The following is a 23,541-nucleotide window of genomic DNA, read 5'->3' as shown; positions in this document are numbered from 1 at the left end:
ATGGAAACCAAGGTTTTGTTACCTGCCCAAGATCACATAATTAGTGGGTGGCTGATCCAGGATTGGAATCCATGTCTAATAGCTCTGAAACTACATTTTCAAAGGCTTCAGAAGTGAAGGGCAGAAGACATGAATAGACACTTTTCCAAAGAAGACATCCAGATGGCTAACATACACATGAAAAGATGCTCAACATCACTCATCATCAGAGAAATACAAATCAAAACCACAGTGAGATACTACCTCACACCTGTCAGAAAGGCTAAAATTAACAACACAAGAAACAACAGGTGTTGGCAAGGATGTGGAGAAAGGGGAACCCTCTTGCACTGTTGTTGGTGGAAATGCAAACTGGTGCAGCCACTCTGGAAAACAGTGTAGAGGTTCCTCAAAAAGTTAAAAACAGAACTACCCTATTATCCAGCAATTGCACTACTAGGTATTTACCAAAAGGATACAAAAATAGATCCAAAGGGGTACATGAACCCTGATGTTTATAGCAACATTATCAAAAATAGCCAAGCTATGCAGAGTCCAAATGTCCATCAACTGATGAATGGATGAAGAAGATATGTATATGTGTGTGTATATATATATATATATATATATATATATATATATCCCACATCTTCTTACTCTAGCTCCATCCATGTCCTTGCAAATGACAAGATTTCATTCTTTTTGATGGCGGATTAATATTCCATTATATATATTATTCCGCCATCAAAAAGAATGAAGTCTTGCCATTTACAAGGACATGGATGGAGCTAGAGTGCATTATGCTAAGCAAAATAAGTCAGTCAGAGAAAGATAAATACCATATGATTTCACTCATATGTGGAATTTAAGAAACAAAACAGATGAACCTATGGTGGGGGGGAAGAGAGAGGGAAACAAACCACAAGAGACTCTTAATGATAAAGAACAAACTGAGGGTTGATGAAGAGAAGTGGGGAGGCAGATGGGTGATGAGTATTCAGGAGGGCACTTCTTATGCTGAGCATTGGGTGTTGTATGTAAGTGACGAATCACTGAATTCTATTCCTGTAACCAATATTGCACTGTATGTTAACTGACTAGAATTTAAATAAAAAATTGAAAAGAAAAAAAAAACAATAAAATCAAAGACTTCAGAAGTGAATATAATTTTTATTTATTTATTTATTTATTTATTTATTTATTATTATTTATTTATTTTAAATCAACAGAGATTTATTCTCTTACAGTTCTGGAGGCTATAACTTTATTTAAAAGACCATTTTGAACATATTCTTTGTTGTATGAAGTATGAGAGCAATGTGAATTGTTTATGATTAATTTTCCTTGGGGAAATGAGTAAAGCCTCCCAGAAAAGAGGACATCTTATTTATTTATTTATTTATTCATTCTTTTATTGTTATTTTAAAGCATAGGTAACTTTCATTGAGCTCAAACTACATGCCTGGCATTGTTCTAAGTGTTATTTATGCCTCACAACAGCCCTGTGAAGTAGGTACTGTTATTTTCTACTATTATTTCTTTTATTTAATGTTTATTTATTAATTTTTGAGGGAGAGAGAGAAAGAGGGAGCGCGCGCATGTACAAGTGGGGGAGGGGCAGAGAGAAAGGGAGATAGGAAACCGAAGCAGGTTCCAGGCTCTGAGCTGTCAGCACAGAGCCTGACAAAGGGTTTGAACTCACGAACTGCGAGATCGTGACCTGAGCTGAAGCTGGACACTGCGAGATCGTGACCTGAGCTGAAGCTGGACACTGGACGCTTAACCGACTGAGCCACCCTGGATCCCGTACTAATATTTCTAAAGTAAGGAGAGTTTAGGTGACTTGCTCAAGTCACACATTTCGTAAGCCTGGATTGGATCTTGGTGGACCAGAATCATGCTTTTTAATCATCAGCAGGAAAATTTAAACTGGGTCTTAAGATAGAGAGATTTGTGGGCCAAAGAGCATTTAAGAGGGAAAAACAACGTAAATAGTTGATGCAAATGTTTGATGGCAAGAAAGTTCCCTGTGTCCTAAGAATAACATTTCAGGGAAGCTGAAATTTAGAGAAAGAACATTTGTGTGTGTGTGTGTGTGTGTGTGTAGTAGTAGTAGTAGTAGTAGGAAGTGGAGGGAGGATGAGAAAAGAATGGTAGGTGAAGGTGCTGGCAATATACTTTGGGACCGGGTAATGGAAGGCCTGGAATGCTACACAAAGCACTTGATCCTCTGGGCTATGAGGAGGCTTTGAAGTTGTTTTCCTTTTCCTTCTTTCTTTTAATCAAATGAATGCCACAATTAGTTCTGTATGATTAGAAACAATAATCTGGTTGCAAGAGGAAATGGATTGAATGGAGGATATGGGAAGCATAGAGAAAGTAGTCAGGGCTTCTTTGTAATGTCTGACAGGGAGGCCTGAGTTAGGACAGTGGTGGTGGGGATAGGGGAAAGGGAAACAAACAGTGAGTGGGCTAGTGCTTGTTTTCATAGCTAATAGCTAGTTTCTACTGGGCATGATTTTGAAAGTTGATTAAATGTGACCTGTTTTTTGCTTGGAGAGGCTTGGATAAAAAGCTTATTTTCATAATTTAGAAAATCAGAAACTCTGCCTACAGTTCAGTGGTCCTCCACATAGGGCAGGTAAATCAAACACACTGAGGCCATTAAAGAACACACATATAAAAAGAGTTTGAATACTTTAGTCTTTTCTTGGCCTTTGCATTATTTCTACCTCAAAGACAGGACCCCAGAGGCATTTAAACAGGCACATTTCTGAGATTTTAAAATGTCCACAGAAGGCCACAAAACTTGACCCGACCCAAATAAAACTGAACAAAGGCTGAGGCAAATCCTGCATTCTGCACATCCTGCCTTAACAAACCTGACAAAGAAAACTTGCTGACACCTCCAACTCTTTTTACATCAATTCCATTTGCCTGGAAAACCCTCCCTTCCACCACCCTGCTCTGTGATGCAGCTCAGACCCACCTCTCCTAAGGCAAAGCCAGAAAAGCACTCCTTCCTCCTCCTCTAGCACACTCCAGATTTCTCTATTACAGCACTTGTCATCTGTTTAACAACTATTTGATTACTTATCTTTCTCTCTCACCTGTACTGTGAGCTATTTAAGAGTACAGATTTAATTTTGCTCATTTATTTATCTCCAGGGTCAGGCAAGATGCCTAACACATAAATGTTTGCTAAGTAACGCAGTCAGCACATAAACACATGATAAAATCTTCAGTTAAAGGAATTCAAATGCAGATGAAATACCGTCAAAAATATTTTAAAACTTAAAAAGTCATCAAAATAATACATTCACATTGTTTATAAAGTCAAAAAATACTATCAGACTTCTGATGGAAAACTGTAATCTCCACCTCTCCCATCCTTAACCTCAACCCCCCTAACCAAACTCTCTTAGCTATTTCTTCTGGTATTTCCCTCCATTAAAAGATAATATGCTTGGGGCGCCTGGGTGGCGCAGTCGGTTAAGCGTCCGACTTCAGCCAGGTCACGATCTCGCGGTCGGTGAGTTTGAGCCCCGCGTCAGGCTCTGGGTTGATGGCTCGGAGCCTGGAGCCTGTTTCCGATTCTGTGTCTCCCTCTCTCTCTGCCCCTCCCCCATTCATGCTCTGTCTCTCTCTGTCCCAAAAATAAATATAAAAAAACGTTGAAAAAAAAAAAATTAAAAAAAAAAAAAAAAAAAAAAAAAAAAAAAGATAATATGCTTATAATGACTCTTTTTGCTTTATCAACTTTAAACATCATCTTTTGAATTCCTATTGTGGAAACAGGGTTCAGCCCTCTGCCATCACTCCAGGCCTATATTGTCCTCTCCCAAATGTAGTTAAAATACAATTTTTTACTAAACCAAAATTCATTCTTTGAATCATTATAAGTATTGTTCACTGTAAGCTAAGCACTGGATTATACTTATATTTCTTTTCTTGTGTACTTTTCTTACTGGAGATATTAATAATTTTATCTTTTCCTTTGTTTTGTTCTCTATACCACTATTTTCTACATTATCAAATATATCAGATAATTTATCCATTTCATTTATTTTTCTGAAGATATAAGTCCTGGAACTTATTCCATTCTCGTGTTCCAATCTTCAAATATGCTAAACAACTGTAATCCTCACATTCTCCTTTATTATCATCTTGGGGAACTCTCTTTGCCTCTCCCCTGCATTATATGTACTTTATTTGTTTTGTTTTGTTTTTTGTTTTACCAATTCCATGTTTCTCTCTCTTTTTCTCCCTCATTCTGGTGGCACATATACCATCAATAGCTTCTTGAATATATGTATATGTATGTATATATATATGTATGTATATATATATATATATATATATATATATATATAGGGACTTTGAAAGTCTTTTTATGCCTTAATTTTACCTTTCCACTTGACTGGCAGTTCTCTAGGTATAGAATCTTAGCTTGGAAATAATTTTTACACAGAACTTTTTAAAAATAAGTGTTTATTCATTTTTGACAGAGAGAGTGTGAGCAGGGGAAGGGCGGAGAGGGAAGGAGACAGAGGATCTGAAGAGGGCTCTGAGCTGACAGCAGCAAGCCCTATGCGTGGCTTGAACTCACAAAACATAGATCATGACCTAACCTGAAGTCAGACACTCAGCCAGACACTGGCTGAGCCACCCAGGTGCCCCTTGACACAGAAATTTTAAGGCATTGCTACTTTCTTTTCTAGTGTCTATTTTTTGTTGTTGAGACATTTAATATTCTTTCAGTTCTCTCTCTATACTTTGTATTATACCATTATATTCCCCTGGAATTTTAAGCATATTTTCTTTATCTCCTAGTGTCCAGAAATTTCTTAAGGATTTACCTTGACACATCTTTAAAAATTTATTTGGCACAGACTTTAGTACATCTTTCAAACTGAAAATATGTGTCTTCTATTCTAGAAATTTTTTCTCATGTTCTTCCTTTAATAATTTATTTATCTTTGTCTCTTTGCTTTCTCTTTTTGAAACTTATATTGTTTGGGATCTGCTGAATTGATCTTCCAGTTTTCTTATCTCTTCATTTGTTTAACTCTTTGACTTTTTGTTCCATTTTAATTTCCAATTCTTCTATTGATTTTTTAAGTTTTCCACTTTCATGTTTTTAATTTTTATGAGTTCTTATTCTCTTTTTATTCTTTAAAAAAAATTTTTTTTAATGTCTATTTGTTTTTGAGAGAGAGAGAGAGAGAGAGAAAGAGAGAATACAAAGCAGGCTCCAGGCTCTGAGCTGTCAGCATAGAGCCCAATGCGGGGCTTGAACTCACAATCCCTGAGATCATGACCTGAGCAGAAGTTGGATGCCCAACTAACTGAGACACGCAGGCCCCCTGCTTGCTTGCTTTCTTTCTTTCTTTCTTTTAAAGAAAGCATCCTCCTCTTGTGTCATGAATGCAATAACTATTCTTACTCTCTAAGTACATTGATGATCAATTAAAATTTTTCTTCTACTCCCTAGTTTGTCTGTTTTCTTTGAGTTCCATTTTTCTATTTCTCTTGGCTTCTCCCATTTTGTCGTCTTTCTTCAAATATTTGGTGAAATTTTGCAGCTCTTCATATTTAGTGGTGAGGTACTAAAATGTCAATTGGAAGCTCTGTGTGAGTAATGGGATTGTCAACTGGTGGCTTCACTATAGATTAATAGGGGAGTTACCTGACCATTTTGCTGTGGACCTCAAAGTATCAATATTTGTAGTTCTTTTTTTTATTAAGCTGGTCAGTTTCTCCAGACTCTTCCCTTGGATAGCAGAGGCAGGTATTGCTGCCTGGCTATCCAAGTACTCTAAGCTAAGTAGGACAAAGGGACTAGAGGCCTCACCATTCAGTAAGTGGACATTCACTTAATTCCCCCATTTTCTGTTGTCCCTTCTCTCCCCATGCTAAGTGCCTAATTTCTCTGGGCCTTGGCTTCAGAGGTGCAAATTTTCCATAGATCAAATCTATGGATTTGATCTGCTGCCAGGATAGGGAGATCTAGCCTGATTAGATGAATTGGGGGAAGAACTCTGCAAGTCTAAGTTCTCTCTATATAGACATCATTCAGCCAATTTCTCATTCCTGCCTTCCACAATATTCCATGCCTCAAATTACTGAGCCTTTCTCAAATGGCAGTACAATGTAGTGGGTAAGGAAATAGACTTTGAACCTAGATTGTCTGGGCTTGAAATTTGGCTATGTGAACTTGGACAAGTTATTTGACCTCATGCTTCAGTTTCCTCATTTGTAAACTGGTGAAAATAATAGTACCTACCTCAAAGGATATTGTGAGGATTAAATGAGTTTATATATGTAAAATGCTTAGAACAATGCCTGATATCAACTAAGATATATAATAATACAATATTATTCTTATCCTTATTTGTTTCCATAGCTTCCCACTGGAATCTTCCCTCAGCATACACTTCAGCTTCCTCAACCCTATTCACTTTTTCCTCTTCTAAAAATGTGTCTACTGACAACTTCTCCTGCATTCTCTTTCCTCGTGAGTTGACAGCATTAAACAATCATTTGTTCTCATTTTACTGATGTTTTTGGAGAGGAGGAAAGATAAGCACATATGTAGATTATAATATATATTATATTATATTATATTATATATAAAACATGTTATATATAATATATAACATATTATATATGTTATTATGCTAGAACTGGTTCAATTGACTAAAATAAAAACACTGAAATTATAACATCAATGTTGATAAGATTGTGGTGAAATAAGGAGCTCATGCATTGTTGTTATCAGTATGAATTAATATAGTTTTTTTAGAATATCGAAACCTACAATGAGTCATAAAAACACTTTAACCTTTAACCGGCTATCCTATGCAATTATTTACAGGGGGAAAAAAATCAAGCAACAAAGAAATTATTCATTTTAATGAAAAGTTAGAGGCAATAAAAATTTCCAACAGTCTCAGGATGCTAAAGTTTAGTACATGCCTAACACATCCACTTGATAATATTATATAGTAATTATTTTCAAATATGACTTATGCTAAAATTTAAAAATTACCATATAACACTAAGTGCGAAGAAAAGGACACAAACATATGTCCACTGTGGGTGAGCAATATAAACTTTATGTTATAAAGGGAATATGCAAGAATAAAACCAGTTGTTTTAGAAAAGTAGAATTATGGAAGTTTTGTTTTTATTTTTAAAAAATTCCTTTTATGCTGTCATAAGAATGTTTTCATAATTGAAAAAAAACCTAAACCTCAAACCTAAAGCTGACAAAAATCATAGTGATTGTGTCTACCAGACCTCTTAGATGAAGATGAAAACTAAACCATTGGGCCAAACATCTGAAAGTTTCAGAACAGCCAGGTCTTTGATGTTGGGTAGACTAAACAACCAGATGTTTGACTGAAGTTTTCTGTTTTCATCGGAAAAGCTGACATCATGTAACTATGGCCTGAATGTATTACTGATGTCAGTCACCATAAAGTTCAATGAGTTGTTAACACAGTCCCACACAGTTCTCTTGGTCTTCCCCTTTTGGTACTCACAAATATCATCATTAGCTTGCTCTTTGTATTAGGTGTTTACTATTCCTCATTAAATCTAAAGAATAAAGGTTAACCTCCTTAACCTTTCCTAATGAGGCTGCAGCTGCTTCACCAGCCCCACATCTCATCATTTTCCTCCCTCACAAGGTTCATATTCTCTAGATGCTAGAATCACAGTCCCTGATTCTCAAGAAATTCATTGTGGTATTATTGTTGTTGTTGTTCTTGACTAGAGAATATTATCGTTATCATTCATTGAGCTATTATGAGCTAGAGTGATAGGGCTTAGTATACACTATTGAATTTCATCTTCACCATAACTTCTGTAGTCTTATTATTTCCATTTTATCCATAGTGAAAGAGAGGCTAGAGAGATTAAGTACCTTGCCCAAATTTACATAACCTGTAAGATACGGAGCCAGGACTCAGTCTTTTGAATTCCAAAGCCTAATGCTCTTAATCACAACACCATAGGGACATGCTACTAATAAATTTACTAAGATATTATGGTAGCTACATAGAAGTGTGGAGAGAATAAGGACTACAAAATGACAGAAAATAAATAGGCAGAAGTTTAGTCCAAGTACCATTTGTAAAGCGTCTATGATATTCTGGGCCCTATACCAAGTAGAAGCACACAGAAAAGTCGAATATCATCCTTTCCATGAAAGAGAAACCAGACTGATAAGGGTGTCAGGCACCTAAAATTAGGTGGAAAGTACAGGTGTTCCAGAAATGGAGCCCACAGGAGTGATGGTGTCATATATACCCAGGGCTTGGCTGGGGTACAGGGTTTCAGGGTTAAAGTTCCAGGAAAAGGAGAAAGGGAATAGAGAGACCCTAGACACTAAGTAACTTAGGAAGAGTGCCCAGGGAGATCATTGTCTCCCCACAGAAATATTTGAGGGATGAGGAAAGAGAAGAAACTTTTATCCATCTGAATCAAGAAAGCCCTGAGACACTTGACAGTCACAACTATTCAAGACAACAATGAAGATTCATTTATTTTACTAGTTCTTATTCTGTGCCTCTGTTGGGCACCCAAGGATTCAGATAGTCAGACACAGACTATCCTTGGCCATTGTGGTTGGCTCATTCATATTTGTGGAAACACAAATAAGTATGGAGAACCTACTATGTGTGACGCATTGTTCTAGGCACTGTGGATACAAGAGTAAACAAAAGAGACATGCCTTCATGGAACTTACATTCTGTTAGGGAGAGACAAACAAATAAATATGTAAAATATATAATATTTTAGATAGTGGTAAGAGCCCAGGAAGAAATATAAAGCAGGGAAGAGGGACAGGAAGTATCAATGAGATGGACAGGTCAGGAAAGGCCCATCTAGGAAGATGATTTTGAACAAATACCTTGCATTTTCACAAAAAGGAGAACATTCTAGGTACATAGAAGAGCAAGTGCAAAGGCTGTGAGGCTGGAGTGTTGCTTGATATGATCTAGGTACAGCAAAGAGGCCGATGTAACTGGGGCAGAGTAAAAATTATAAAAATTTTCACTTTTATTCTGAGAAAGATGAGTAGCCATTGGACAGTTTTTGAATCAAGAAGTGATATGATCTACTTTATTATTTCATATTTTCATTCTGGTTGCAGTGTTGATAATACACTGAAGGAGGATCAAAGTGGAGATAAGCTAGGAGGCTATTACAATAATCCAGGGGAGAGTGATGGTGGCTAGGATCAGGAAGATAGCAATAGAGGTAGTAAGTGGTCTGATTCTGGATATACTATATTTTAAAGGTATACTTGGTAAGTTTGATGATGGATCAAATTGAACTGTGAAAGAGTGGAGTCAAGGATGACACCAAGGTTTTACACTAAGGAAATTGAAAAATAGAATTGTAGTTTACTTTGATGAATAAGACTGAGTAAGAAGCAGGTTTTAAGGGAAAGATCTGGAGCTCAGTTCAGACATGCCAAGCTTTATATACATATTAAATATTCAGGTGGAGAAGGTGAATAAGCAATTGGATATATGGACCTGGAGTTCAGGGGAGAGGTCCAGGCTAGAGATAAAAATTTGGGATTCATCAACATGTAGATGTTATTTGAAGCCATATGAGGCAACGAAGGAAGTGAGTATACAGAAGAAAAAATCCAAGGACTGAGGTCTGGGCACTCCAACATTTAGAGGTCAGGACATGAGAAATTAGAAAAGGAGACTAGAAGGAATTATTAAAATTATAAAGAAAACCAGAAGAATGTAGTTTCATTCTAGGAATCAAATGAAGGAAATGTTTCTGGAGACATTTACAGTAAAGAGTAGCAGGAAATAAGAGTTGAAGTTGGAAGGGAATATGAAATCAGGAGAGGGTAATTTTTAAGATAGGAGAAATACTAGCATTTGTGTGTGTGCTTATAAGAAATGTTCTAGTTCAGTGTTTCTCAACTTTGGCACTACTGATATTTTTGGCAGAATAATGTTTTGTTGTGGAGGGCCATCCTTCGCATTGTAAGATGTTTAGAAACATCCCTGGTGTTCTATCGACTAAATGAATAGTAATGCCCCCACCCACCTCCCCAGTTGTGGTAGCCATAAGGGTCTCTAGACATGCTAAATGTTCCCTAGAAGGTAGAAGGAGGGGAGCGGGCAAAATCACCTATAATTGAGAACCACTGATTTAGTAGAAAAGAAGAATATGGTGATGCAGCATAGAGAGTGGGAGAATTGCTAGGGCAATATCTTTGAGTTAGTGAAAAGAGATGGGATCTACTGTCCAAGAAGAGGGATTGGTCTGCTAGTTTCATGGGCTGTGAATCTACATTAACAGAGAAAGCAAAGGGTATGGGCATGGATGCAGCTACGTGGCTAGATGTGTCGGTAGGTACCTAAGGAAGTTCTCTTCTAGTTGCTGAGAAAAGAATTCTCAGCAAAATAAGAAGCAGAGTAAGCAGCCAAAGGCAAGCACATGAAAGGAGGTGCCGGAAGTTTTAAGAGATGGGAGATCTGATGGAGATCATCTAGGAGAATGGACTGGTTGGACTAGAATTCACCAGCTGGGCTACTGAAATGTATTGTGATTGCTGAGCAGCTTTTCTATCCAGTGGTAAAGACCCAATAAGAGTAGAATAAGACTAATTAACATTGCTGTTTGTTTTTCTCCAGTCATATGCAGGGGTCTTGGTGCACAGAATAAGCTCAGAGTTGGATGTGAGCAGGTTTGCATTCTCACCAAAGAGTATCATGAAACGAAGGGAGGCAATGGAGTTGAAAATAAACAAGGGAGTGATTATAATGATTGACCATGATATTTAAGTTGGGTAGGAAGTCAAGTGAGGACATGAAGGGGACAAGGGACAGTAAAAAGGTGGTAGCATCATCAGTGGAATATAAATCCCTGTGGGACTGAAGGATTGTTGGAGTACTAAAGACAGTGGGATGGAAATATGGGGGGGGGGGTGCAGGGTAAGGATAGGGTATAGAGTATGACTGTGGTAGTGAGCTTCAGGGTGGGGTGGGAAATGGAGTCAAAAAGACAGATGCACATAACCATAGAGATGCACAGAGCTGCAGAGTGTCAGAATCCAGGGGATGAAGAGTAACAAAACCTTATTGTAGTAACCAACATAAACAATTAGCAATTTCCACCCTCCCTTGGATGATTATCCTAAAACTCTGTGTGGTAATATTATTCCCCTTGCCACTGACCAATTTAGAGATGGCCAAAAAGATGAACGAAAGTCTTCAGGGGAGCTTCGGGAAAAGGTTTTCTTATTCCAAAGAATGGGATACTTCCTCTTCTTCCTCTGGATTATGTGATGCCTGAAACTTTTGTAGCCACCCTGTTAGCAGCCTGAGGATAAAGTTAACACTGATGATGGCAGAGAGATGGAAAGAGCGTGGGCTCTTGATGACACTGTTGAACCACTGTATCAACCAATCCTGGAGATTGCCTTACTCATAGAACAATATTCCTATTTTGAGAAATGATACATTATCTATTGTTTAAGTCCATTTGTGTTAGGTTTCTGTTACTCTTAATGAAAGCATCTGATAACACTATCCTTGAGGAGCCCCTTGCCTATGGGAAAGCCACCATGGAAACAGATTAACACATTTCAGTATGTCACATGCTGCCCTGGAGGAAAACCAGGGGGCTGTGAGATCCTTGTGTAGGTGCTTAACTAGACTGAGAGTCAGGGAAACCTTTCCAGGTAAGAGTATTCCTTTTTTTTTTTTTTAATTAAATTTTTTTTTAATGTTTATTTATTTTTGAGAGAGAAAGAGAGAGAGACCGAGTTGGGGAGGGACAGAGAAAGAGGGAGACACAACACAGACTCCAAAGCAGGCTCAGGCTCTGAACTGTCAGCACAGAGCCCAACACAGGGCTCAAACCCACAAACCATGAGATCCATGACCTGAGCCGAAGTCAGATGCTTAACTGACTGAGCCACCCAGACAACCTGGTAAGAGTATTCCTTAAAAGTCAATAAGCATTCGTTAGGCAAAAGGGGGGTCCTGGGGAGAGAGAGCTGAATATGTGATGGGACAATGGTAAAAGAAATTCAAAACTTTGTAGCTTTACAGCTAGCAAGAAATACTAACTCTTGATGTATGTTTGTCAATCAAAAAAGTTACATATGTCAGAGGTTCATTAGTTGCCTATCCAGCATTTACTTTCCCTCTGCCTTTCTAACCATTCCCATATTTTCCTTTTGGAGCTACTCCTTCTCTGTGTAATTGACTCTAAACCCAGCTCTAGAGGTGGCCTCTGACTGACAGAAACCAAGTAGAATCATCTTATGCCCCTTGACATGATGATTTGTTCTGGTAAATGAAGTGCAAATCAATCAAATTTGGCAGTCCTCTGACTACAGAAGATATTTCAGGGATAGTTTAGTCAAGTTTGGGACTTTTATTTACTGGTTTTAAGAAATGATGCTCTCTCCCACTGCATGTAAACAAACAAACAAAATAGCATATAGTCTTTCTAGCTGCTAATTTGTGTCCATAGGGGAAGCTAGTCCAAGGATTACAAGCTAAATATATAGGAGGTCAGAAATGAGACTACTGAAGAGCAATTGAGGAGAAGCCCTGGTTGAACTGCACTGAAGTCTGCCCAATTACTTATTTTCAGTTATATTTGCCAATAAAACCTTTCATTAGTTAAGCCCATTTAAATTCGATTTTCTGTTACTTGAAACTGGATGGTCCCAATTTGAAACACATACACAGAGGATCAGTATGTTCATTAGTAACCTATATTATAGTTTATATTAGCTGGTATATGAGCAATTCACACCATAACATAATATTCTTTATCTTTACTTTCTTGGACTGATAGGTGACATACAGAATGTCTGGTTCCACACCAGACATCTGTCTGCTCTAAAGGCTTGGGGTGGGATACATAGATAAAACTCAAGAGAAGCAGACAGGGGACAATATTTTATCCTAAAGATAATGGAGATCCAGGAGAAGGGTTTAGGCAGGTTAAACAAACAAAAGGTAATAATTTCCATGGTTTTGAGGATAAGTCTTTTCAAAAAAGAAGTTTTTTTTCCCTTTTTCTTTCAGTAAAATTCTTATTTGCTTTGTAATCTACTGGTTTATTCAATAGCTATTTATTATGTGCCAGTCACACAGGAACTTAGGATATAGCAGTGAATAAAACAGGAAAAATTCTTGCCATCACAGAGCTTAGGTTCTTTTCAGGCCAAACAATATCCTCTCCACAATGTCTGCCTGAATTCTCTCAATTGTATTTAATATATCCTTCTGCTTTATGGCGTGTTGTATGTACTACTGTAATTACACTTATGGTCTGCTTCAAGTTAGAGGTATTGCTTCAGATGTCAAATATCCCTCTCACTAGACCAAAGGGTTCTTGGAAGCAAGGTCTATGTTACTAGTTTGCCTCCCAAGCACAGACCTGGTTCAGAGCAAGTGCCAGTAGGTATTTGTTGAATGAGAGAATGACTCTGTCTATAGTCCTAAAAGGGCAAGCCCACATGGTGCAGCTCTCTCTGTAGCTTCTGCCAGGCATTCAATTGGAGTGGATGGGAGCCAACCTGACATGGATTTAGATGATCTGGTAATCATACAGAAATGACATTCCTAATGAGTGATTATTACTGATAAGTGATAATAATAAAGTTCATTTGTATGACTGTGGGTATGATAGGAAATGAAAGCCTGGATAATTCTATTATGAAATTCAAACAGCTGTCCAGCTTAATGAATGTAAATGGCTCTTTGATGAAGAAATGGAATATATCAATGAAAATGGTGACTGCAATTATAAAAATATTTTCTTTGGTTAAAACTTAAATGACTCAAAAACTGGGTCATATATGCACTTAAATACTTTATAAATCACTGTAACTTAGGGGCAAACACCTCTGATTTTCCTAGAAACAAAAAAGAATTACTGTAAAGATCAAAAGCATTTGTTTCTGCTTGATTTCAAATGGTTGCTGTTTTATTGCTACTCAGTCAACAGAGGGAGCCCACGTTACAAAACGTAATAAAATTTCCTTACTGGGCTTTGTACATTGGTAGAAAGCCAATAGAAGAAATAGAAAGAAATAGAAGAAGTAGAATAGAAGAGTTAAGGTATTGGACAAATTTGGTTTTAAATGATACTAAGAATCTGGAATCCCTCTTATGAAACTGAGTTTGGGGGATGATATTAAGTTAAGGGTATTTCAAAATAGCATACGCATAGTGGATATATAAATTTTTAAACACACCTTACATACTGCCAGAATGAGCCGTGATCTTTAAAGTACACAGTTCTATCACTCTCCTGCTTAGAACCCTCCAGTGGTATCTTCATCACTTATGCAACAAATCCAATCTTATTGGGGTTGTATTAAAGGAGATAATCAATAGCATAGTGCCTGGCACAGTGAATTGTCAGTAAATTCTTAGTATTATTTTTCACTATCATGTCTTTTATTACAGTGATCCTTCAGACTAGAATGCTTTCCAAACTACCCCCTTCCTACTACTCTCATCTGACTAACTCCTTTCTTGTACCAGAGGCTTCAGGATCCCAGAAGTCTTGTCTTTCACTGTCTGGGTGCTCTTCTGATATTTATCACACAATATTGTAGTGATATGTTCACAAAGGTGTCTCTCCAAGTTGATAGCAGAGGCCAGATCCCATAAATTGTTCTGTCTCTAATGCCTAGTAATCAGGTGACCAACCATCCAGCTTGGCCTGGCACTGTTCCAGTGTTAGCAAAAAAAGTTCCATGTCACCCTCCCACAGATCCTGACACATAATAATAATTCAATCAATAAATTTGTTTGCCTAGGAAAATGATCACTTTTGCTTCACGGATTTAAGTTTCTCCAACTATTAACTAAAAAGTTTAAACAAAATAATATCTAAGGCCCTTTTAAACTTGATATTTTGGAATTGGATGTCACATTTATGTCCTGCCTACATTCATATTTTATCTTATCTATACTAAAGGAATTTTAACTAAGTACTACCTGTTTGTGTTTTAATTGCTTTTTTATTTTTTATTTTTTCTTTTTATTTTAGAGAGAGAGAGTGTGTGTGAGAGAGAGTGGGGGAAAGGGGCAGAGAGAGAGAGAGAGAGAGAGAGAGAATCTTAAGCAGGCTCCACACTCAGCGCGGAGCCTGTCACAGGTCTTGATCCCACAACCCTGGGATTATGACCTGAGTCCAAATTGAAAGTCCAATGGTGACCTGACTGAGCCACCTACCCTAATGGTTTTAATTTAAATGAATTTTTAAATTGAAATATAGTTGATACACAATGTTACATTCATTTCAGGTGAACAACTTAGTGGTTTGACAACTCTATTTGTTATGCTATGTTATCCACAAATGTAGCTACCTTCTGTCACCATACAATGCATTACAATACCATTGACTATATTCTGGACACTGTACCTTTCATCCCTGTGGCTTATTCATTCTATAACTAGAAGTCTATACTCCCCACTCCCCTTCACCCCTTAAATTTTTTTTAAAAGTACTACTGAAAATACTCATGATAAATCAAATGAAGAGTAAAATATAAATCTACTTGTACGGCATAATTCCAATTTTGTAAAATATGTATATTTTTATGTTTTATTGAAGAAAAGGGAATGGAATTATGAAAACATTTTTTATCAGTAAATTCTCCCATTTTATGAATTTCCAAAAATGTCTACAATTATTGTATGATTTTATACTTAGTAAACAATACCTATGAAACACCAATGTTTGTGCTGATGTGGTAGTGGGTATACTTTAAATAATTATTTTTCAGGATATTGTTACCTTTGCATGAAGTTGTTAATAAAAGCTAGCTAACTGATCACATGTTTCCTTTAACAGAGCTTCTCAACATTAATGTAGTTCTGGTCTGGGCCTGTGATTCTGCATTTCTAACAAACTTCCAGATGATGCCAGTGCTTCTGGTCTGTGGACCACATTTTAGGTAGTGGGCTTTAGTGTACATGAATTCTAATCCACATTTGACTATCAGTTACAATTTTTTAAAACAATATTGTGCCTTTGGTAGTGTTTCCCAAAATGACACATTAGGGAAATACAGGAAACTTCTCATAATTCACCCTTCTGAGTGCTGAGGGGGATTGATACCTTGGGAAAATTGTAAACTCTTAAAAATGTAATGGTTGGGAGTTCCTGCCTCAGAGTTAGTTGTCTTTTGTAAACAAGAAGTCAAACACAACAATATATGTTAGACCAACCAAAATACTAGACGCCTATGTTGACATATGCTACATAACTCAAAATAAGGTGCTTTCTCCTCTATGCCCCTCACAGAGTTCCTAGTACAGTTGTGTTCCATAAATAGAGTTTGGACAAAGGAATGAGTTTAATTATATAAATAATAGCTAGGATTTTAACACTTTCTGAAGGCGTAAAGCTCTGGTTCTCAAATTTCAGTGTGTGTAAGACATATCTGGGAAAGAAGCTGAAATGTAGATTCTTGGACTCTGCCCTCAGAAATTCTGATTCTGGGCAGTGGAATTAAAAAATCTGTTTTTTTAACAGGATCAGATGATTGTAATATAGGTATCTCTGGACTATATGTTGAGCAATACTAGTTTTAAATATAAGAAAAAAATTACCACCACTAACATGTAAGAAATACATTTTCCATCATGACCCAGTTTACATACATGTTTAGATACATACATATCTGAAACAAACTTTCATAAAATAATACTAACCCTTACTATGTGTCCCACCCATGTGTCATATCATAGCCTGATATTTTCTATTTTATTCAATTTCATTACAAAAAAATTGCCTACAACCAACCAACCATATTGATTTCACATCATTTACCTCATTTAATCTTCCCATCAGTGCTGCAAGGTAAGCACTCTTAACTGAATCTTTCTTACTTGGAAACAACCTTGGGGAAGATTAATGTGCCCAATGTTACACACTGAATAAATGGCAGAGGTGGAATTCAAACTCAGAATGCCTGGCCATAAATGGCTCTGGCCTGCCCTCACCTTCATACAAACATCCTGAAAAAGCCCAGCAACCCCCCAGTTTTGGAGTTGATTCAGACAGCCTCTGGTTTCCCCAGTTGAATTCTATCAACTTTGGATACCAATTAGAAATATCTAAGAAAAAAAAAAAAAAGATTTTTACTCAACTTGGACCAGGTGTGAACTCTGATCCATTCTGCTATAGTCAAAAGGATGCTGAGAGTGGGGTCACCTAGTACAGTCATGGACACCTAATCCCTACAGCAAGAGTTGAAGCTGGGGGGATGGTGATTTCAAAGAAAGGGCAAAGGTCTTGGCAGTCACGTAGAAATACATTTACTATATCTGCATTTCTTCTCATTTGAGCAGGGGAATTTTTCATCTCCCTTTCCAGGTAAGTACCCCCTGCAGCATTAGAACAGGAGAAACTAGAACAGTACAATCCAAGTCTTCTTCATTTCCCAACCCCTGCAGAACTCCTGCCCTCCTCACCTTCCCAAATGCACAGCAGGGATAGTCCTGGAAGTTCTTACCTGAGGCAAAGGAGAATTACAAAATGAAAGGAGCACCTCCTTCAGTCTTTGTGATGGAGGACAGTGACTGACTTTCTGGAAATTCAACAGGAGCTGATTCTTCTCTGTGTTTGAGTGTCCCTTTCTTCTCAGGGTCACAGCAGCAGGTTTTTGCAGAAGATTCTGAAAACCTGACATTGTTTGTTACATAATTCAAACTTCCCATCGAAGACACTATTTTAACCTTCTGAAAAATAAAAAATTGCAAAATTTCTCTCAAAAGTTGTTGAATAAAGAAAAAAGGATTATTATCCTTCTTTAAAAATATTCAAAATATAAAATTAATGCTGCAGTTCTCTAACAAACGTTCCTTTCTTTTATTAATGTAGACACACACCTCTCATGAAGACCAGCTATGGAAGTTTCAATTATGCCAAAAAGCATAAGACTAAATAAATCAAAAGGTTAAAAAAACATATGGAATTTTTAAATAGCTAAATCCTTTTTGGACAAATCACAGTGCTTTCATTTACATCCTTTGTTTCCTTCCCACTGCTGAGGAAGATCGACAGTTTCCTTGGTTAAAAGAACAGTTTGAAGTGCTTTTTAAAGAATACTTTTAAGATTTTTTTCTGTTATTTTCAACATTCTTAAAAGTTTTAGAGTCTTCCTCTCTTTAATATGGCAAAATAAAGAACAATTTTGACCTGTCTTAAAAATAGACTTTAATAATGTTTACATCTAATTAGACTCTAAAATTTTATTAAAATGAAAATAATTCCCAAATCCTAACTCAACAAGTATTTTCCTTGTCTTCCTATTCCCTCCAAATTTTTATATGCTGTGTTTGTAGAAGGATAATCCTGAGGAATATAGAAAGTGTTGTACTTTTTCCCCTTGATAGCAACCTCAACAAAATAGTGCTTTCTTTTGAGAAGTATATTTGCCTGTGCACAATCATTATAAATATTATTTCTATGTCTCTTAGGTATTGCAATCATGTCTCATATTCTTTCATCTGGAAGCACTTTGGTGTGTATTATTTGATGTGTATTAATTGAGTATTATTTTAACAAACATTCATTTGTTCATTATTATTTATATTTACCTGAATGCAGACTTCATCTACATCCCACCAGAGTCATGCCAAGTCAACCCAATGAGCATCTAAAAAATAAATACATTTCCAGTTCCAGCCGACAAGCACTTTACATAATACTGCTTTTGCTTTAATAAATGAATACTGCAATTTCTCTTTAAAAAATAATGCCTTAGGAAATAAATATTTTACCAAAAACATATTAACACATTAAATGAAAACTCTTAGGAAAGAAGAAGTAAAGATACAATTGAATTGTATCTTAATGGTGGTTGGGGAGAGGGAATAATTGTATTTAAAGGAAGTTCTAAGCCAAAAATTGGATGTACTAAAAATTACCCTTTAAAATGCTAAAATTAGGAGGGGCCAAGATGGCAGAACAGCATGGAGGTTTTTTTGCATCTCTTGTCCCTGAAATACAGCCAGATCAACACTAAACCATCCTGCATACAAAAAAAAAAAAAAAAAACAAACAAACAAACAAAAAAAAAACCTGATTTGAGGATTAACACAACAATCTGCACAACCTGAACCACAGAACTCAACAGGTACATGGTGCGGAGAGGTGAACTGGGGAAGACAGAAATTGCAAAAGGCGGGGAGCTGTTTTTGCTTGCAGAGAGAGGATGGAGATGGAGGTGGGGAGAGTACGGGAAAGCTTCCCCCCACCTGTGACACCTGAAAGCAGCTGATGAGAAAAGAAAGAGTATGCAAGGGACTGAACAAAAAAAGAGAAAGGAGAAAGGAGAGGATTTAAATTCCATTCCAGATATCGAGCTGTGGAGTTTCAGACTCTGAAGACTCTATAAATAGGGAGAGCACAGAGTCTGAAACTCTACAGCTCGATACCTGGCAGTCCTCTGGTGGGAAGGGCGAATTCCTAGGAATAGTTAGCAAGGTCCAAGGGGTCCTCAGGCCACATGGGGAGAGGCAGTTCCCTTGCTGGGAGGACATTTGGTAGAGGCTGTGTGGCCACCCACAGACAAAGGTTCCAGCAGACCCTGGAGAACAACCACATTCACTGGTGCTGGAACAAGGACATTAAGTGAGAAGCCTGGTGCCAGATATGTGTTGTGACTTCCATAATCCCTGAAACGCTGTTGCTACACAATCAGGTGAACTTTTCCTGGAGCAGGCTGGCACCCAGCCGCAGTCTCTGGGGATGGCAACAGCACAGTCTCGCAAACGTTCCTGGGAGCAGGCAGGCACCTGTACATTGCTTGGTGAGACTCTCCCTCAGAGGGTTAGAATGGGTGAAAGCTGCAGTCCCTCAGAAGTGAGGAGTTGAAACACAGCCACATCTGAGATAAAACCCAGGAGGGAGGTGCTGCCTCACAACCTGATGGCTTGGTCACTGACAGTGTAAAAGCGAGGAGTGGACAAAAGCTGGAGACAAAGGATGGGTGTGCAATTGCTGATCAGGGAGAACAGAGTTCTCATACTATAGACAGGGTAGCTGGGTGACGCTATTTTCACCCCTCCCACACATGCGCACACACCCCTACAAGTGCCACAACAATCTACCCCAGTAAGCCAAGCAGCGCCATCTAGTGGGGAATAGAGCCATTACACTAAGCCCCGCCCAACTGGGCCCACCTCGATCTTCAGGGAGTCTCTGCATGCTTAGTTTATGGACTATAAAGTGCTTCACAGTTTGAGGGGGAACCGATGTAATTTCAATCGTACTTCAGCAGTTTGCTGGTCCAATTCTTTTTCTTTTTTCTTTTTCTTTTCTTTTCTTATTCTTGAATAGAGAAAGAGAAAATTTTGTTATTATTTTTGATTTTTATTAAAAATATTTTTCTTTAGTTTTTTCCACTATATTTTTAAATTTTCTGTAAATTTTCAAAATTCTATTTTACCTCCATCATTTCATTTTATTCTATTTCATTGTATTCATTTTTTCAAATTTTCAAACATTTTCCTTTTTTCCCCTCTTTTCTCTCTTTTTTTTCCTTATCTTTCCTTTTTTTCTCTAATCTATCAAGCTCCTTTCAACAACCAGACCAAAACACAACTAGGATATAGCATCGTTTATTTGATTTGTGTCTGTGTGTTGTTTTCAATTTTTAAATTTTAATGTTTTTTACCTTATTAATTCCTTTTCTTCCTTCAAAATGGCAAAATGAAGGAATTCACCCCCAAAAAAGAACAGGAACAAATGACAGCCAGGGACTTAATCAACACAGATACAAGCAAGATGTCTGAAGCAGAATTTAGAATCACGATAATAAGAATACTAGCTAGGGTTGAAAATAGATTAGAATCACTTCTGCGGAGATAAAAGAAGTAAAGCTAGTCAGGATGAAATAAAAAATGCTATAACTCAGCTGCAATCTCGAATCGATGGCATGGTGACAAGAATGGATGAGGCAGAGCAGCAAATCAGCGATATAGAAGACAAACTTAGGTAAAAGGACACTAAGGTAAAAGAGCACGATTTAAGAATTAGAGAAATCAGTGACTCATTAAAAAGGAACAACATTACAATCATAGGGTTCCCAGAAGAGGAAGAGAGAGAACGAGGGGTAGAAGGGTTATGTGAGCAAATCATAGCAGAAAACTTGCCTGACCTGGGGAAAGACACAGACATCAAAATCCAGGAAGTACAGAGGACTCCCATTCGATTCAACAAAAACTGACCATTAACAAGACATATCATAGTCAAATTCACAAAATACTCAGGCAAGGAGAAAATCATGAAAGCAGCAAGGGAAAAAAAGTCCCTAACCTACAAGGGAAGACACTTCAGGTTTGCAGCAGACCTATCCACGGAAACTTGGCAGGCCAGAAAGGAGTGGCAGGATATATTCAATGTGCTGAATAAGAAAAATACTCAGTCAAGGATTCTTTATCCAGCAAGGCTGTCATTCAAAATAGAAGGAGAAAGAGAAAGTTTCCCAGAAAAACAAAAATTAAAGGAGTTCGTGACCACTAAGACATTTTAAGGGCCCTGTCTGAGTGGAGAGAAGACAAGAAAAAAAAAGAGACCAAAAGGAACAGGGACGAGAAAGACCAGAGAATACCACCAGAAACTCCAACTCTACAGGCAACATAACGGCAATAAAGTCATATCTTTCAGTATTCACTGTAAACATCAATGGACTAAATGCTCCAATCTAAAGACATAGGTTAACAGAATGGATAAGAAAACAAGACCCATCTATAGATGCTGTTTACAAGAGACCAATTTTAGACCTAAAGACACCTTCAGATTGGAAGTAAGGGGATGGAGAACCATCTATCATGCTAATGGTTGTCAAAAGAAAGCTGGAGTAGGCATACTTACATCAGACAATCTAGACTTTAAAATAAGGACTATAACAAGAGATGAAAAAAGGCATTATATCATAATTAAGGGGTCTATCCACCAAGAAGGCCTAACAGTTGTAAACATTTATGCTCCAAATATGGGAGAACCCAAATATATATTAGTTGGGAGAACCCAACTAATCACAAACATAAAGAAAGTCATTGATAATAATACCATAATAGTAGGGAACTTCAACACCCCACTTACAACAATGGACAGATCATCTAAACAGAAAATAAACAAGGAAACAATGGTTCTGAATGACACACTGGACTGGATGGACTTAACAGATAGAACATTTCATCCCAAAGCAGCGGAATATACATTCTTCTCCAGTGCACATGGAACGTTCTCCAGAAGAAATCACATACAGGGACCAAAAAAAGCCCTCAACAAGTACAAAAAGATTGAGATCATAACGTGCATATTTTCAGACCACACACTATGAAACTTGAAATCAACCACCCGAAAAAAATGTGGACCGATAACAAACACTTGGAGACTAAAGAACATCCTACTAAAGAATGAATGGGCTAACCAAGAAGTTAAAGAGGAAATTGAAAAGTACATTGCAGCCAGTAAAAGTGATAATACTACAGTCCCAAACCTCTGGGACGCAGCAAAGGCGGTCATAAGAGGGAAGTATATAGCAATCTAGGCCTTCCTAAGGAAGAAAGGTCTCAGATACACAACCTAACCTTACACCTTAAGGAGCTGTGAAAAGAACAGCAAATAAAACCCAAAACCAGCAGAATACAGGAAATAATAAAGATTAGAGCAGAAATCAATGCTATCAAAAACAAAAACAAAAACAAACAAACAAACAAACAAAAAAAAAACACAGTGGAACAGATCAATGAAACCGGAAGCTGGTTCTTTGAAAGAATTAACAAAATTGGTAAATCCCTAGCCAGTTTGATTAAAAAGAAAAAGGAAAGGACCCAAATAAATAAAATCAAGAATGAAAGAGGAGAAATCACAACCAACAGAGTAGAAGCACAAACAATAACCAGAGAATATTATGAGCAATTATACATCAATAAAATGGGCAATCTGACAGAAATGGACAAATTCCTAAAAACATATAAACACCAAAACTGAAATAGGAAGAAATAGACAATTTGAACAGACCCATAACCAGTAAAGAAATTGAATTAGTAATCAAAAATCTGCCAAAAGACAAGAGTCCAGGGCCAGATGGCTTTCCAGGAGAATTCTACCAAACATTTAAAGAAGAGTTAATACCTATTCTCTTGAAGCTGTTCCAAAAAACAGAAATGGAAGGAAAACTTCAAAACGCTTGCTATGAAGCCAGCATTACCTTGATTCCAAAACCAAAGAACCCACTAAAAAGGAGAATGATAGACCAACTTCCCTGATGCACATGGATGAAAAAATACTCAACAAGAACCAGCTAACCAGATCCAACAATACATTAATAAAATAATTCACCACGACCAAGTGGGATTTATACCTGGGATGCAGGGCTGGTTCAATATCCGCAAATCAATCAATGTGATTCATCACATCAATAAAAGAAAGGACAAGAACCATATGATCATATCAATAGATGCAGAGAAAGCATTTGACAGACTACAGCATCCTTTCTTGATAAAAACCCTCCAGAAAGTA

The 23,541-nt window shown here is 37.3% G+C and overlaps 1 long non-coding RNA gene across 1 annotated transcript; it reads right to left on the bottom strand.

The window, feature by feature from the left end:
• Positions 1 to 17,524: 17,524 nt before the first annotated feature.
• LOC122228470 lies at positions 17,525 to 20,277 on the bottom strand. The gene is made up of 3 exons (XR_006206610.1): positions 20,193 to 20,277; positions 18,606 to 18,664; positions 17,525 to 17,744 (listed from the first exon to the last, which is right to left on the bottom strand). It is a non-coding gene; the product is annotated as an uncharacterized LOC122228470 (long non-coding RNA).
• Positions 20,278 to 23,541: the final 3,264 nt, after the last annotated feature.

This window comes from Panthera leo, chromosome C1 (genome assembly GCF_018350215.1).
Source record: "Panthera leo isolate Ple1 chromosome C1, P.leo_Ple1_pat1.1, whole genome shotgun sequence".
NCBI classification, from domain to species: Eukaryota; Metazoa; Chordata; class Mammalia; order Carnivora; family Felidae; genus Panthera; species Panthera leo.
This window is presented reverse-complemented; position numbering and strand designations above follow the sequence as displayed.